The following is a 15,243-nucleotide window of genomic DNA, read 5'->3' on the forward strand; positions in this document are numbered from 1 at the left end:
TGTATTCCCACTCGGATGGTGCGTCCATGCCACCAACCGAGTGGGAATAGAACCTGGCGAACGGAGAGAGCCACCGGACTCGATGCGTGGTGAGTGGACTCGCAGGTTCAGCCACTGGACTCGATGCGTGGTGAGTGGACTCGCAGATTCCGGCAGACGGGATGCTGCTGCCGGTAAAGTGACAGACGGCATCCTTTCTTCCGGGATATCATAAGTATCCCAATAATACACCTGCACATTCAGCACAGCTACTAAACTCCCCACAACCAACCGAATAACTAATATGCAGAGAGAATATGAGGAGGTCAGTGCATCCAGATGTCTGTGTATTAGGGAGAGGTCAGTGTGCCCTGATGTCTGTGTATTAGGAGGAGAGGAGAGGTCAGTGTGCCCTGATGTCTGTGTATTAGGAGGAGAGGAGAGGTCAGTGTGTCCTGATGTCTGTGTATTAGGAGGAGAGGAGAGGTCAGTGTGTCCTGGTGTCTGTGTATTAGGAGGAGGGGAGAGGTCCGTGTGTCCTGGTGTCTGTGTATTAGGAGGAGGGGAGAGGTCAATGTGTCCTGGTGTCTGTGTATTAGGAGGAGGGGAGAGGTCAGTGTGACCTGATGTCTGTGTATTAAGAGGAGGGGAGAGGTCAGTGTGACCTGATGTCTGTGTATTAGGAGGAGGGGAGAGGTCAGTGTGACCTGATGTCTGTGTATTAGGAGGAGAGGTGAGGTCAGTGTGACCTGATGGCTGTGTATTAGGAGGAGGGGAGAGGTCAGCGTGACGTGATGTCTGTGTATTAGGAGAAGGGGAGAGGTCAGTGTGTCCTGGTGTCTGTGTATTAGGAGGAGGGGAGAGGTCAGTGTGACGTGATGTCTGTGTATTAGGAGAAGGGGAGAGGTCAGTGTGACCTGATGTCTGTGTATTAGGAGGAGGGGAGAGGTCAGTGTGACGTGATGTCTGTGTATTAGGAGGAGGGGAGAGGTCAGTGTGACCTGATGTCTGTGTATTAGGAGGAGAGGTGAGGTCAGTGTGACCTGATGGCTGTGTATTAGGAGGAGGGGAGAGGTCAGTGTGACCTGATGTCTGTGTATTAGGAGGAGGGGAGAGGTCAGTGTGACGTGATGTCTGTGTATTAGGAGGAGGGGAGAGGTCAGTGCATCCAGATATCTATGTATTAGGAGGAGGGGAGAGGTCAGTGTGTCCTGGTGTCTGTGTATTAGGAGAAGGGGAGAGGTCAATCTGTCCTGGTGTCTGTGTATTAGGAGGAGGGGAGAGGTCAGTGTGACCTGATGTCTGTGTATTAGGAGGAGGGGAAAGGTCAGTGTGACGTGATGTCTGTGTATTAGGAGGAGGGGAGAGGTCAGTGTGACCTGATGTCTGTGTATAAGGAGGAGAGGAAAGGTCAGTGCATCCTGATGTCTGTGTATTAGGAGGAGGGGAGAGGTCAGTGCATCCTGATGTCTGTGTATTAGGAGGAGGGGAGAGGTCAGTGCATCCTGATGTCTGTGTATTAGGAGGAGGGGAGAGGTCAGTGCATCCTCATGTTTGTGTATTAGGAAGAGGTCAGTGCATCCTGATATCTGTGTATTAGGAGGAAATCAGTGCATCCAGATGTCTGTATATTAAGAGGCGGTCAGTGCATTCTGATGTCTGTGTAAAAGGAGGAGGGGAGAGGTCAGTGCGTCCTGATGTCTGTGTATTAGGGAGAGGTCAGTGCGCCCTGATGTCTGTGTATTAGGGAGAGGTCAGTGCATCCTGATGTCTGTGTATTAGGGAAAGGTCAGTGCGTCCTAATATCTGTGTATTAGGGAGAGGACAATGCTCCCTGATATCTGTGTATTAGGTAGAGGTCGGTGTGTGCTGATGTCTGTGTATTAGGAGGAGGGGAGAGGTCAGTGTGTTCTGATGTCTGTGTATTAGGAAGAGGTCAGTGCATCCTGATATCTGTGTATTAGGAAGAGGTCCGTGCATCCTGATATCTGTGTATTAGGGAGAGGTCAGTGTGTCCTGATATCTGTGTATTAGGGAGAGGTCAGTGCGTCCTGATATCTGTGTATTAGGAAGAGGTCAGTGCATCCTGATATCTGTGTATTAGGAAGAGGTCAGTGCATCCTGATATCTGTGTATTAGGGAGAGGTCAGGGCATCCTGATATCTGTGTAATAGGGAGAGCTCAGTGCATCCTGATGTCTGTGTATTAGGAGGAGGTCAGTGCATCCTCATGTCTGTGTATTAGGAGGAGGGGAGAAAGTCAGTGTGTCCTGATGTCTGTGTATTAGGAAGAGGTCAGTGTATCCTGATATCTGTGTATTAGGGAGAGGTCAGTGTGTCCTGATATCTGTGTATTAGGGAGAGGTCAGTGCGTCCTGATATCTGTGTATTAGGAAGAGGTCAGTGCATCCTGATATCTGTGTATTAGGAAGAGGCCAGTGCATCCTGATATCTGTGTATTAGGGAGAGGTCAGTGCGTCCTGATATCTGTGTATTAGGAAGAGGTCAGTGCATCCTGATATCTGTGTATTAGGAAGAGGTCAGTGCATCCTGATATCTGTGTATTAGGGAGAGGTCAGGGCATCCTGATATCTGTGTAATAGGGAGAGCTCAGTGCATCCTCATGTCTGTGTATTAGGAGGAGGGGAGAAAGTCAGTGTGTCCTGATGTCTGTGTATTAGGAAGAGGTCAGTGTATCCTGATATCTGTGTATTATGTAGAGGTCAGTCAATCCAGATGTCTGTGTATTAGGGAGAGGTCAGTGCATCCTGATATCTGTGTATTAGGAGGAGGGGAAAGGTCAGTGCATCCTGATGTCTGAGTATTAGGAAGAGTTCAGTGCATACTGATATCTGTGTATTAGGAGGAGGTCAGTGCATCCTGATATCTGTGTATTATGTAGAGGTCAGTGTGCCCTGATGTCTGTGTATTAGGGAGAGGTCAGTGCATCCTGATGTCTGTGTATTAGGGAGAGGTCAATGTGTCCTAATGTCTGTGTATTAGGAAGAGGTCAGTGAATCCTGATGTCTGTGTATTAGGAAGAGGTCAGTGCATCCTGATATCTGTGTATTATGTAGAGGTCAGTGTGTCCTGATATCTGTGTAATCGTTAGAGGTCAGTGAATCCTGATGTCTGTGTATTAGGGAGAGGTCAGTGCGTCCTGATGTCTGTGTAATAGGGAGAGGTCAGTGCGCCCTGATATCTGTGTATTAGGTAGAGGTTGGTGTGTCCTGATATCTGTGTATCAGGGTAGAGGTCATTGCGCGCTGATATCTGTGTATCAGGTTAGAAGTCAGTGCGCGCTGATGTCTGTGTATTAGGGAGAAGTCAGTGCATCCTGATGTCTGTGTATTAGAAAGAGGGGAGAGGTCAGTGCGTCCTGATGTCTGTGTATTAGGGAGAGGTCAGTGCGTCCTGATATCTGTGTATTAGGGAGAGGTCTGTCAGTCCTGATGTCTGTGTACTGGGGAGGGGAAAGTGCGCCCTGATATCTGTGTATTATGAAGAGGTCAGTGCGTCCTGATGTCTATGTATTAGGAGAAAGAAAGAGGTCAACGTGTCCTGATGTATGTGTATTAGGAGGAGGGGAGAGGTCAGTGCGCCCTAATGTCTGTGTGTTAGGGAGAGGTCAGTGTGTCCTGATGTCTGTGTATTAGGAGGAGGGGAGAGGTCAGTGTGTCCTGATGCCTGTGTATTAGGAGGAGGGGAGAGGTCAGTGCGCCCTTATGTCTGTGTATTAGGGAGTGGTCAGTGCGTCCTGATGTCTATGTATTAGGAGAAAGAAAGAGGTCAGCGTGTCCTGATGTATGTGTATTAGGAGGAGGGGTGAGGTCAGTGCGCCCTGATGTCTGTGTGTTATAGGGAGAGGTCAGTGCGTCCTGGTGTCTGTGTATTAGGTAGAGGTCGGTGTGTCCTGATGTCTGTATATTTGTGTATTAGGAAGAGGTCAGTGTGTCCGGATGTCTATGTATTAGGGGGAGGGGAGAGGTCAGTGCGTCCTGATGTCTTTGTATTAGAGAGAGGTCAGTGTGTCCTGATGCCTGTGTATTAGGAGGAAGGAAGAGGTCAGCGTGTCCTGATGTATGTGTATTAGGAGGAGGGGAGAGGTCAGTGCACCCTAATGTCTGTGTGTTAGGGAGAGGTCAGTGTGTCCTGATGTCTGTGTATTAGGAGGAGGGGAGAGGTCAGTGTGTCCTGATGCCTGTGTATTGGGAGGAGGGGAGAGGTCAGTGCACCCTGATTTCTGTGTATTAGGTAGAGGTCAGTGTGTCCTGATGTCTGTGTATTAGGAGGAGGGGAGAGGTCAGTGTGTCCTGATGTCTGTGTATTAGGAGGAGGGGAGAGGTCAGTGCGCCCTGATGTCTGTGTGTTAGGGAGAGGTCAGTGCGTCCTGATGTCTGTGTATTAGGTAGAGGTCGGTGTGTCCTGATGTCTGTATATTTGTGTATTAGGAAGAGGGAAGAGGTCAGTGCGTCCGGATGTCTATGTATTAGGGGGAGGGGAGAGGTCAGTGCGTCCTGATGTCTTTGTATTAGGGAGAGGTCAGTGTGTCCTGATGCCTGTGTATTAGGAGGAAGGAAGAGGTCAGCGTGTCCTGATGTATGTGTATTAGGAGGAGGGGAGAGGTCAGTGCGCCCTGATGTCTGTGTGTTAGGGAGAGGTCAGTGTGTCCTGATGTCTGTGTATTAGGAGGAGGGGGGAGGTCAGTGTGTTCTGATGCCTGTGTATTAGGAGGAGGGGAGAGGTCAGTGCGCCCTGATGTCTGTGTGTTAGGGAGAGGTCAGTGCGTCCTGATGTCTGTGTATTAGGTAGAGGTCGGTGTGTCCTGATGTCTGTATATTTGTGTATTAGGAAGAGGGAAGAGGTCAGTGTGTCCGGATGTCTATGTATTAGGGGGAGGGGAGAGGTCAGTGCGTCCTGATGTCTTTGTATTAGGGAGATGTCAGTGTGTCCTGATGCCTGTGTATTAGGAGGAAGGAAGAGGTCAGCGTGTCCTGATGTATGTGTATTAGGGAGAGGTCAGTGTGTCCTGATGTCTGTGTATTAGAAAGAGGGGAGAGGTCAGTGTGTCCTGATGTCTGTGTATTAGGAGGAGGGGAGAGGTCAGTGCGCCCTGATGTCTGTGTATTAGGGAGTGGTCAGTACGTCCTGATGTCATGGTATTAGGGAGAGGCCAGAGCGTCTTGATGTCTGAGTATTCGGAAGAGGCCAGTGTGTCCTGATGTCTTTGTGTTAGGAGGACGGGAGAGGTCAGTGTGTCCTGATGTCTGTCTATTAGGAGGAGGAGAGAGGTCATTGATGTCTTTGTATTAGGGAGAGGTCAGTGCGTCCTGATGTCTGTGTATTAGGTAGAGGTGAGTGCATCCTGATATCTGTGTATAAGGGAGAGGTCATTGTGTCCCGATGTTTCTGTATTTGGGAAAGGTCAGTGTGTCCCAATATCTGCGTTTTAGTGAGAGGTCACTGTGCCCTGATGTCTGTGTATTAGGAGGAGGGGAGAGGTCACTGTGCCCTGATGCCTATGTATTTGGAGAAGGGGAGAGATCAGTGTGTCCCGATGTCTGTGATTTAGGAGGAGGAAAGAGGTCAGTGTTTCTTGAGATCTGTGTATTAGGAGGAAGGGGGAGGTCAGTGTGTCCTTATGGCTGTGTATTAGGAGGAGGGGAGAAGTCAGTGTGCCCTGATATCTGTGTATTAGGAGGAGGGGAGAGGTGACCGTCACTGTGCCCTGATGCCTGTGTATTAGGAGGAGGACAGAAGTCAGTGTGTCTTGATGTCTGTGTATTAGGAGGAGGGGAGAGGTCAGTCTGTCTTGATATCTGTGTAATAGGAGGAGGGGAGAGGTCACTGTGCCCTGATATCTGTGTATTAGGAGGAGGGGAGAGGTCGCTTGCCCTGATGTCTGTGTATTAGGAGGAGGGGAGAGGTCACTGTGCCCTGATGTCAGTGTATTAGGAGGAGGGGAGTGGTCAATGTGTCCTGATGGCTGTGTATTAGGAGGAGGGGAGAGGTCACTGTGCCCTGATGCCTATGTATTTGGAGAAGGGGAGAGATCAGTGTGTCCTGATGTCTGTGATTTAGGAGGAGGAAAGAGGTCAGTGTTTCTTGAGATCTGTGTATTAGGAGGAAGGGGGAGGTCAGTGTGTCCTTATGGCTGTGTATTAGGAGGAGGGGAGAAGTCAGTGTGCCCTGATATCTGTGTATTAGGAGGAGGGGAGAGGTGACCGTCACTGTGCCCTGATGCCTGTGTATTAGGAGGAGGACAGAAGTCAGTGTGTCTTGATGTCTGTGTATTAGGAGGAGGGGAGAGGTCAGTGTGCCCTGATGTCTGTGTATTAGGAGGAGGGGAGAGGTCAGTCTGTCTTGATATCTGTGTAATAGGAGGAGGGGAGAGGTCACTGTGCCCTGATATCTGTGTATTAGGAGGAGGGGAGAGGTCGCTTGCCCTGATGTCTGTGTATTAGGAGGAGGGGAGAGGTCACTGTGCCCTGATGTCTGTGTATTAGGAGGAGGGGAGAGGTCACTGTGCCCTGATGCCTGTGTATTAGGAGGAGGGGAGAGGTCAGTGTGTCCTGATGTCTGTGTATTAGGAGGAGGGGAGAGGTGACTGTGCCCTGATATCTGTGTATTAGGAGGAGGGGAGAGGTCACTGTGCCCTGATGTCTGTGTATTAGAAGAAAGGGGGAAGTCAGTGTGTCCTGACGGCTGTGTATTGGGAGGAGGGGAGTGGTCAATGTGTCCTGATGGCTGTGTATTAGGAGGAGAGGAGAGGTCAGTGTGCCCTGAAGTCTGTGTATTAGGAGGAGGGGAGAGGTCAGTGTGTCCTTATGGCTGTGTATTAGGAGGAGGGGAAAGGTCAGTGTGCCCTGATGTCTGTGTATTAGGAGGAGGGGAGAGGTCAGCGTGCCCTGATGTCAGTGTATTAGGAGGAGGGGAGTGGTCAATGTGTCCTGATGGCTGTGTATTAGGAGGAGAGGAGAGGTCAGTGTGCCCTGAAGTCTGTGTATTAGGAGGAGGGGAGAGGTCAGTGTGTCCTTATGGCTGTGTATTAGGAGGAGGGGAAAGGTCAGTGTGCCCTGATGTCTGTGTATTAGGAGGAGGGGAGAGGTCAGCGTGCCCTGATGTCAGTGTATTAGGAGGAGGGGAGAGGTCACCATGTATTGATGGCTGTATATTGGGTGGAGGGTAGAACCCAGAGAAGTCTGTGTCCTGATCCCTCTGTATTAGGAAGTAGTATGAGGTCTTGTGTGTCCCTAGGTGTTGATAATGGAGTTTGCATTGTGTGTATATGAATGAGGACTTGCATGGACAGGAGGGGCTCTATGAGGGAACAGGGGCTGTCTATAGAGAAACAGGAAATTACCTCTCAATCCTCTTTGCGGTTTACTCCCCGATTTCTGTAATCCTGACAAGCAGGGGCTTCTCTAACAGGCAGGCAGCCAAATTCCTCTCTCCGAGCGATCACTGACTCTCTCGCTTTACACATGGACCAAGCATCAGTTCCAAGGCTTGGTACAAACAGCTCCCGTACTGTTTGCTCAAGTAGAACACAATCCAGAAAATCCTGGCCTATTATGATCCAGAGTGGGGGGGTTATCCAACCTCACAGACAAATTAGATGTGACCCCAAACTCAGCAAGGAGAACCCTCAGTGGGGTTAAGCAGGTAGACAGATGGGAGATTTCCTAGTGTTGATGTTCTGATCCAAACATGTAGAATCACACAGGCCCTTAGTTCATTTATTAGAAATCAATTCCTTCCAGCTCTCTGGGTTTTTATCATGTGCAGCCCAAATAGACTGGAGACGATGCTTGAGGTGAGACTGCGGTTGTACGCCATAATAAATACTGTGAGGTTTTCAAAATGTCATTCCCAGGGATTCTGAGGATGTTGCGGGCACAGTCCAGCGGAGATCCCAATCTACAACAACAGACGTCGGATGTTAGGTGACCCTTCTCAATGGGATATAGGCATTTGGGAGATGGAACTCTAAACACTGGGGGGTAAATTTACTAAGACAGGAGTTCTATTTAAGATGGGATGTTGCCCATAGCAACCAATCAGAATCTACTTCTCATTTATCTAGCCCCTTCTAGAAGATAATACCTGTAATCTGATTGGTTGCTATAGGCAACATCCCATCTTAAATACAACTCCCATCTTAGTAAATTTACCCCGTGGAGTCCAAGGAACTTCTAGCACAGAACTAACCTTACACAATAATACAATAACTTAGGGAGCCTAGCCCTATACAATAATATAATAAGTTAGGGAGCCTAGCCCTATACAATAATATAATAAGTTAGGGAGCCTAGCCCGATACAATAATATAATAAGTTAGGGAGCCTAGCCCTATACAATAATATAATAAGTTAGGGAGCCTAGCCCTATACAATAATATAATAAGTTAGGGGGCCTAGCCCTATACAATAATATAATAAGTTAGGGGGCCTAGCCCTATACAATAATATAATAAGTTAGGGGGCCTATCCCTATACAATAATATAATAAGTTAGGGGGCCTAGCCCTATACAATAATATAATAAATTAGGGAGCCTAGCCCTATACAATAATATAATAACTCAGGGGGCCTAGCCCTATACAATAATATAATAAGTTAGGGAGGCTAGCCCTATACAATAATATAATAAGTTAAGGGGTCTAGCCCTATACAATAATATAATAAGTTAGGGGGCCTAGCCCTATACAATAATATAATAACTTAGGGGACCTAGCCCTATACAATAATATAATAACTTAGGGAGCCTAGCCCTATACAAAAATATAATAACTCAGGGGGCCTAGCCCTATACAATAATATAATAACTTAGGGGGCCTAGCCCTACACAATATTATAATAACTTAGGGGACCTACCTAACCCTATACATAATATAATAACTTAGAGGACCTAGCCCTATACAATAATATAATAACTTAGGCGGCCTAGCCCTATACAATAATATAATAACTTAGGGGGCCTAGCCCAATACAATAATATAATAAATTAGGGGGCCTAGCCCTATACAATAATATAATAACTTAGCGGGCCTAGCCCTACGCAATATTATAATAACTTAGGGGGCCTAGCACTACAATATAATACAGGGGGGACCTGACCTTGCGCTATACTAATACAGGAGGAACTTGACCTTAGACTATTATGATACGGTAGGGGATGGGCTGAGCCTATAGGAGTCACCTGACAAATTACTATTACAATACAGAGGAGATATAACAGTATAGAAGTATAATCAATTTTTACCAAAACTTAACGTTATAAAAAAAACAAACGATTGATCTGGCCCTACAGTATAATAATAAGGGGTTGGGGGATCTGGCCTTAGACTATTATAATACAGAGGTGATCTGACCTCATACTATTATAATACACATATATCTAATCCCAGACCCTCATAATACAGACAGACCTGAGGTGGGCTGTTATAATACAGAGATCTGATATTAAACTGTTATAAGGAGATATGACTTTAACTTTTAATATAGAAGGGAGATCTGACTTTCTACTGTTATACTATGTGGTGGAGAATTGACATTAAACTGTTGTAACAAAGGGGATATTTAATTTTAGACTGTATTAACACAGGGGAGATCTGACCTTAAACTGTTATAATACTGACTTTCCATTGTTATAACATGGGGAGATATTACCTTACTTATAATAAATGGGAGAACTGGCATTAGCTAGTTATAATATAGGAATGATCTGACATTAGACTGTTATAATGCAGGGATGTCTGACATTAGACTGTTATAACTAAAGGGAGATCTGACATTAGACTGTTATAATAAAGGGGAGAACTAGCATTAGACTGGTATAATAAATGGGAGATCTGACTTTCATTGTTAAAATAATGGGAGATCTGACCTTAGCCTGTTTTAAAACCGGAATACATGAAATTATACTGTTTATAATAACGGGAGATCTGACAAAAGACTTATAATACAGAGGAGAGCTGAATTTACATTGTTATAATATGGAGTGATTTGCCCTTAGACTGTTATCTGACATTAGACTGTTATAATACAGAGGAGATCTTACGTTAGACTGTTATAATATAGAGGAGATCTGACTTTCCATTATTAGAATAAAGGGAAGACCTGACCTTAGATCTGACGACACATCATTGGAGGACAGACTGGTCTTCTCAAAATAACGGTGTGCCTTACAAATCCCAAATATGTTGCAGACAGGAGACCTATGACTGTGTCCCGTATATGTGAAACTTTTACAAGCAAGAACTTCTCATGCAGCCGGAATCCTGGCAGCAAATGGGGATCCAGGCAATATTTAAATTCCAGAACCAGCTAGGAGTACCTCTGATCCCTCCAGGTCACCGGCTTGCCAGTCCCGGGCAGCTGAATGCTTGGGGTGAGTTGTCAAGACCAGGTCTGGAACCCTTACTAGGATACAGGTAGGAAGCAGCCAGCCCTTCTTCTCCTGATATCAGGAATCTGCGGTACAGGCAGACACTTGTGCTGACAAACACACCTTTTCTGCATTAATCCCCCGAGCAAAGAAAGGGAGGCAATGAAAGGCCAGCTGCAGGAACACAGTCAGCCGGGGTCAGAACCCCAAGTTTATGCCAAACCAGGGTCCAGCTAGAAGGCCATTGTCATCTACAAGCCAAGAAGAGTAGGAGGGTGGGCTAACATATGGAAACAAATGTTTAACCCATCTCCCCCACCCTGCTCATCCCACAATATCCGTCTCATAGCACAGAAGGCCCCCCCAGCACAGTGTAACAGGAGATCTCTATTGTTCCCTATATTTGACAGGAGATCAGAGAGTATGTGTGTGTGTGTGTGTGTGGGGAGGAGGGTGGCGTTGCGCCTGTGTTTGGCTAGTGCCTCATTCCCAACATACCCCAGATTGCTCAGGAATAGCTGGCCCGGCAGCTTGCAGGAGAACCCCCGGGATGCAGAACATGGTCCAGAATTAAAGTTCCCTTAGACTTGTGCTCCATACCGGTGGTGTGGGGGGGGGGGGGGATATGGTTAGTTTACGGGCAAGGGTTGCCACACCTGCCACCAGATATCTGCTCTGGCACCTCTCCAACAAAACCTTCTCGCACACAGTGCTCCGACTAGACCGGACCTGCATGCTGCCCTTTGTACTAGATCATGTTCTTATTTCGGAGACAGCTTTTACAAAATGATTGGGGGTGCCCCTCCATAGGACACACACAGACAAGGGTAGCGTCAGCACAAAAGTTGGGACTGCTCATGTACCCCCAGCACCCACAGAGCGGGCAGCAATCCTCGGTAGTGTGTGTGTTCTATAGTATCTCAGCCGGCTCCGGTGACGACTGTTGTGCTGTGAAGGGTTAAAAGCCACACGCAGACCCAAAGGTCCCATCAGCTGGCGTGACCCCTGAGCTGGCCGCAGGTCACTTACAGTATGTGGGTACTCAGCTGGCACTTGACCTTGTGTATACCTGATGTCAGGATCAGTCGGGGATGAGGGAGCAGCTGCCCTCAGCTGTGACACATAACTGGACGTTTAATCCCCCAGAGCCACGGTACACAGACGTTTCGTGATATTTAACACCTTGTTTTTTTTTTAAATATAGGAAAAGCTAAATAGAAGCAAAGATGAAACACGCAGAGTTAGGGCCTTATAACATAGACATAAGAGAACAATAAACGTATAATAAGATTGCAAAGAGAACGGAAATGACTGTAACAACTACTAAAGTTTCTAAAAGGTCAACTATTGTTCCTGAAACTACATCACCATTATCCTAGGGGATCTGTACTCAGATTTTATATTATGATAAGGCTTATTAAGGTCTTTTGATAAGCAATATTTATTTATTAAGTTATTTATACAACACACACAAATAAGCACAGAATATTTGGCTACTCACGTCCGTCGCTGCCCCAGTGGAGCTCATAATCTATATTCCTGACCTTGAGTTCTACTGGAGAAAGAGCAATTTCTGTAAATAAAATTATTATTATAATGATTACTATTACCACATGCACACATACAAAATAGGGTTCATTTCTTGAAAGAAGCCAATTAACCTACCAGTGTGTTTTTAGAGGAAAACGAGTACCCAGAAGAAAGCCACATTGGGAGAACATACAAACTAAACACAGATAGGGACATGTGGGAATCGTATCCAAGATGTCAGTGCTGTGAGATCAAGCAGTACACCAAGTATCTGAGGATGTTTTCAGGAACTCCTCCATTCAACATTGGGTCTTTGAATGAGGGGTCGAATGCATGGAAAAAGGCATAGGCGGATTCAGAGGGGGGGGGGGGGGGGGGCACCATGGCACGTGCCCCCCCCCCTCCCCCTGACATTTTGTTTTGGATCCGCCCCAGAAAAAAGGGTCTTTATGTAAATCACACTGTAGTAGGGTGAACAGTAATGCAATAAATCCAGTTCCAGGTTTGTCATCCTGATTATAACAATTCACAGTTTTACTGACTTTTTCAGCTATAACCTCCTCCAATGAAATTCACAAACATCTACCTTTTCTAAACCAAGTGACCTGACAGATATCATATTTTCTGTCCCTTCATCTCCATAATTAATATAATCCTTTATTTACACAGCATCAAATTATCACGCAGAGCTCTGCAACCACACACAGAGCTTATTGTACTGTCTCACAGACTCTACTGAAAACCAACATGGATGCTATTTGTGGAAAGGATATGTTTCTCTGTGTTTGTATGGGTTTCCTACATAGGTCTAGCTATGGGGGTCATTCCGAGTTGATCACTAGCTGCCGTTGTTTGCAGCGCAGCGATCAGGCTAAAAATCGGCATTTCTGCCATGCGTATGCACCGCAATGGGCACGCGCGTCGTACGGGTACAAAGGCCGTTGTGGTTGTGCACAGGTTCTAGCAAAGTTTTCAGTCGCACTGACGGCCGCAAGACGATTGACAGGAAGTGGGCGTTTCTGGGTGTCAACTGACCGTTTTCAGGGAGTGTTTGCAAAAACGCAGGCGTGTCTGAAAAAACGCAGGCGTGGCTGGGTGTTCGCTGGGCGGGTGTATGACGTCAAATCCGGACACGAATAGGCTGAAGTGATTGCAAGCGCTGAGTAGGTTCAGAGCTACTCAGAAACTGCACAAACTGTTTTTGCAGAGCTCGGCTGCACAAGCGTTCGCACTTCTGCTAAGCTAAAATACACTCCCCAGTGGGCGGCGGCATAGCGTTTGCACGGCTGCTAAAACTAGCTAGCGAGTTGTCAACTCGGAATGACCCCCGATGTTCTCTCCTTGTTTTTGTGTAAGTTTCCAATGCATACTATAGATATGGCGCTTTATGTTTTATCTATAGTTCTGTGGGTTTCACCTCAGTGCTATCTGTGTGTAGTCTTAATGTTCTTCCATTGTTAGCATAGGTTTCCTCTGGGTGCTATCAGTGTGGAGTTTGTACGTTCTCTCCAATGTTTGTGTGTTTTCTCCAGGTACTGTGTGGAGTTTGCTTGTTCTTCATGTGTTTGTGCAAGATGTCTCCGGGTGCTGCCTGAGTGGAGTTTGTATGTTTTCCCCGTGTTTGTGCAAGTTTACTGCAGATGCTATCTGTATGGAGTTTGGTTGTTCGCTCTGTGATTTTGTGGGTTACCTTTAGGTGCTATTTGAGTGGAATTTGTATGTTCTTCTCATGTTTGTGTGGCCTTCACCTGGGTGGAGTGTAGTTGTTCTCTCCTTGTTTGTGTGTGTTTTCTCCTGGGGCTATCTGTGTGGAGTCTGGATGTTCTCCCCGTCTTTGCACGTTTATTCTGGGTGATGAGTGGAATTTGTATGTTCTTCCTGTATTTGTGTGTTTCTTCCGAGTTGAGTGTGTTCTCTTTGAATTAGTGTATGATTTCCCTGGGTGCTATCTGACTTGAGTTTGTATGTTCTCCCCATGATTTTTGGGGTTCCTTCACAGGCTGAGCTTGTATGTTTTCATTGAGTTTCAAATGTAGGCCAAATAATAAGAATTTACTCACCAGTAATTCTATTTCTCGTAGTCCGTAGTGGATGCTGGGAACTCCGTAAGGACCATGGGAATAGACGGCTCCGCAGGAGACTGGGCACATCTAAAGAAAGATTTAGGACTATCTGGTGTGCACTGGCTCCTCCCCCTATGACCCTCCTCCAAGCCTCAGTTAGGACACTGTGCCCGGAAGAGCTGACACAATAAGGAAGGATTTTGAATCCCGGGTAAGACTCATACCAGCCACACCAATCACACGTATAACTCGTGATAGGAACCCCGGTTAACAGTATGATAACAAAAGGAGCCTCTGAACAGATGGCTCGCAATAATAACCCGATTTGTGTAACAATAACTATTTACAAGTATTGCAGACAATCCGCACTTGGGATGGGCGCCCAGCATCCACTACGGACTACGAGAAATAGAATTACCGGTGAGTAAATTCTTATTTTCTCTGACGTCCTAGTGGATGCTGGGAACTCCGTAAGGACCATGGGGATTATACCAAAGCTCCCAAACGGGCGGGAGAGTGCGGACGACTCTGCAACACCGAATGAGAGAACTCCAGGTCCTCCTCAGCCAGGGTATCAAATTTGAAGAATTTTGCAAACGTGTTTGCCCCTGACCAAGTAGCAGCTCGGCAAAGTTGTAAAGCCGAGACCCCTCGGGCAGCCGCCCAAGATGAGCCCACCTTCCTTGTGGAATGGGCTTTTACAGATTTAGGCTGCGGTAGTCCCACCGCAGAATGCGCCAGCTGAATAGTGCTACAAATCCAGCGCGCGATAGTCTGCTTAGAAGCAGGAACACCCAGTTTGTTGGGTGCATACAGGATAAACAGCGAGTCAGTTTTCCTGACTCCAGCCGTCCTGGAAACATAAATTTTCAGGGCCCTGACTACGTCCAGTAACTTGGAATCCTCCAAGTTCCCAGCAGCCGCAGGCACCACAATAGGCTGGTTCAAGTGAAACGCTGATACCACCTTCGGGAGAAACTCAATTCTGCCCTATCCATATGGAAAATCAGATAAGGGCTTTTATAGGACAAAGCCGCCAATTCTGACACACGCCTGGCCGAAGCCAGGGCCAACAGCATGACCACTTTCCACGTGAGATATTTCACATCCACAGTCTTAAGTGGTTCAAACCAATGTGATTTCAGGAACTCCAAAACCACATTGAGATCCCAAGGTGCCACTGGGGGCACAAAAGGAGGCTGAATATGCAGAACTCCCTTGACAAAAGTCTGAACTTCAGGCAGGGAAGCCAGTTCTTTCTGGAAGAAAATCTACAGGGCCGAA

General features: G+C 46.9%; 1 protein-coding gene across 3 annotated transcripts in view; it reads right to left on the reverse strand.

Annotated features, from left to right (window-relative positions):
• The window catches only part of DLK2 (delta like non-canonical Notch ligand 2), a 36,974-nt gene extending 25,030 nt beyond the window's left edge, over positions 1-11,944 (reverse strand). Inside the window, exons 1-2 of one of the 3 annotated variants that reach the window (XM_063918769.1) lie at positions 11,868-11,944; positions 7,342-7,898 (exon numbers count right to left, since the gene is read on the reverse strand). The gene's annotated coding sequence lies outside the window, so the exon portion shown is untranslated. Of the gene's footprint in view, positions 1-7,341; positions 7,899-10,103; positions 10,689-11,867 lie in introns of those variants that run through there. The other 2 variants (XM_063918771.1, XM_063918768.1) reach the window with 2 other exon arrangements.
• Between the last annotated feature and the right edge of the window lie 3,299 nt (positions 11,945-15,243).

This window comes from Pseudophryne corroboree, chromosome 4, assembly GCF_028390025.1.
Source record: "Pseudophryne corroboree isolate aPseCor3 chromosome 4, aPseCor3.hap2, whole genome shotgun sequence".
In the NCBI taxonomy this organism is placed as follows: domain Eukaryota; kingdom Metazoa; phylum Chordata; class Amphibia; order Anura; family Myobatrachidae; genus Pseudophryne; species Pseudophryne corroboree.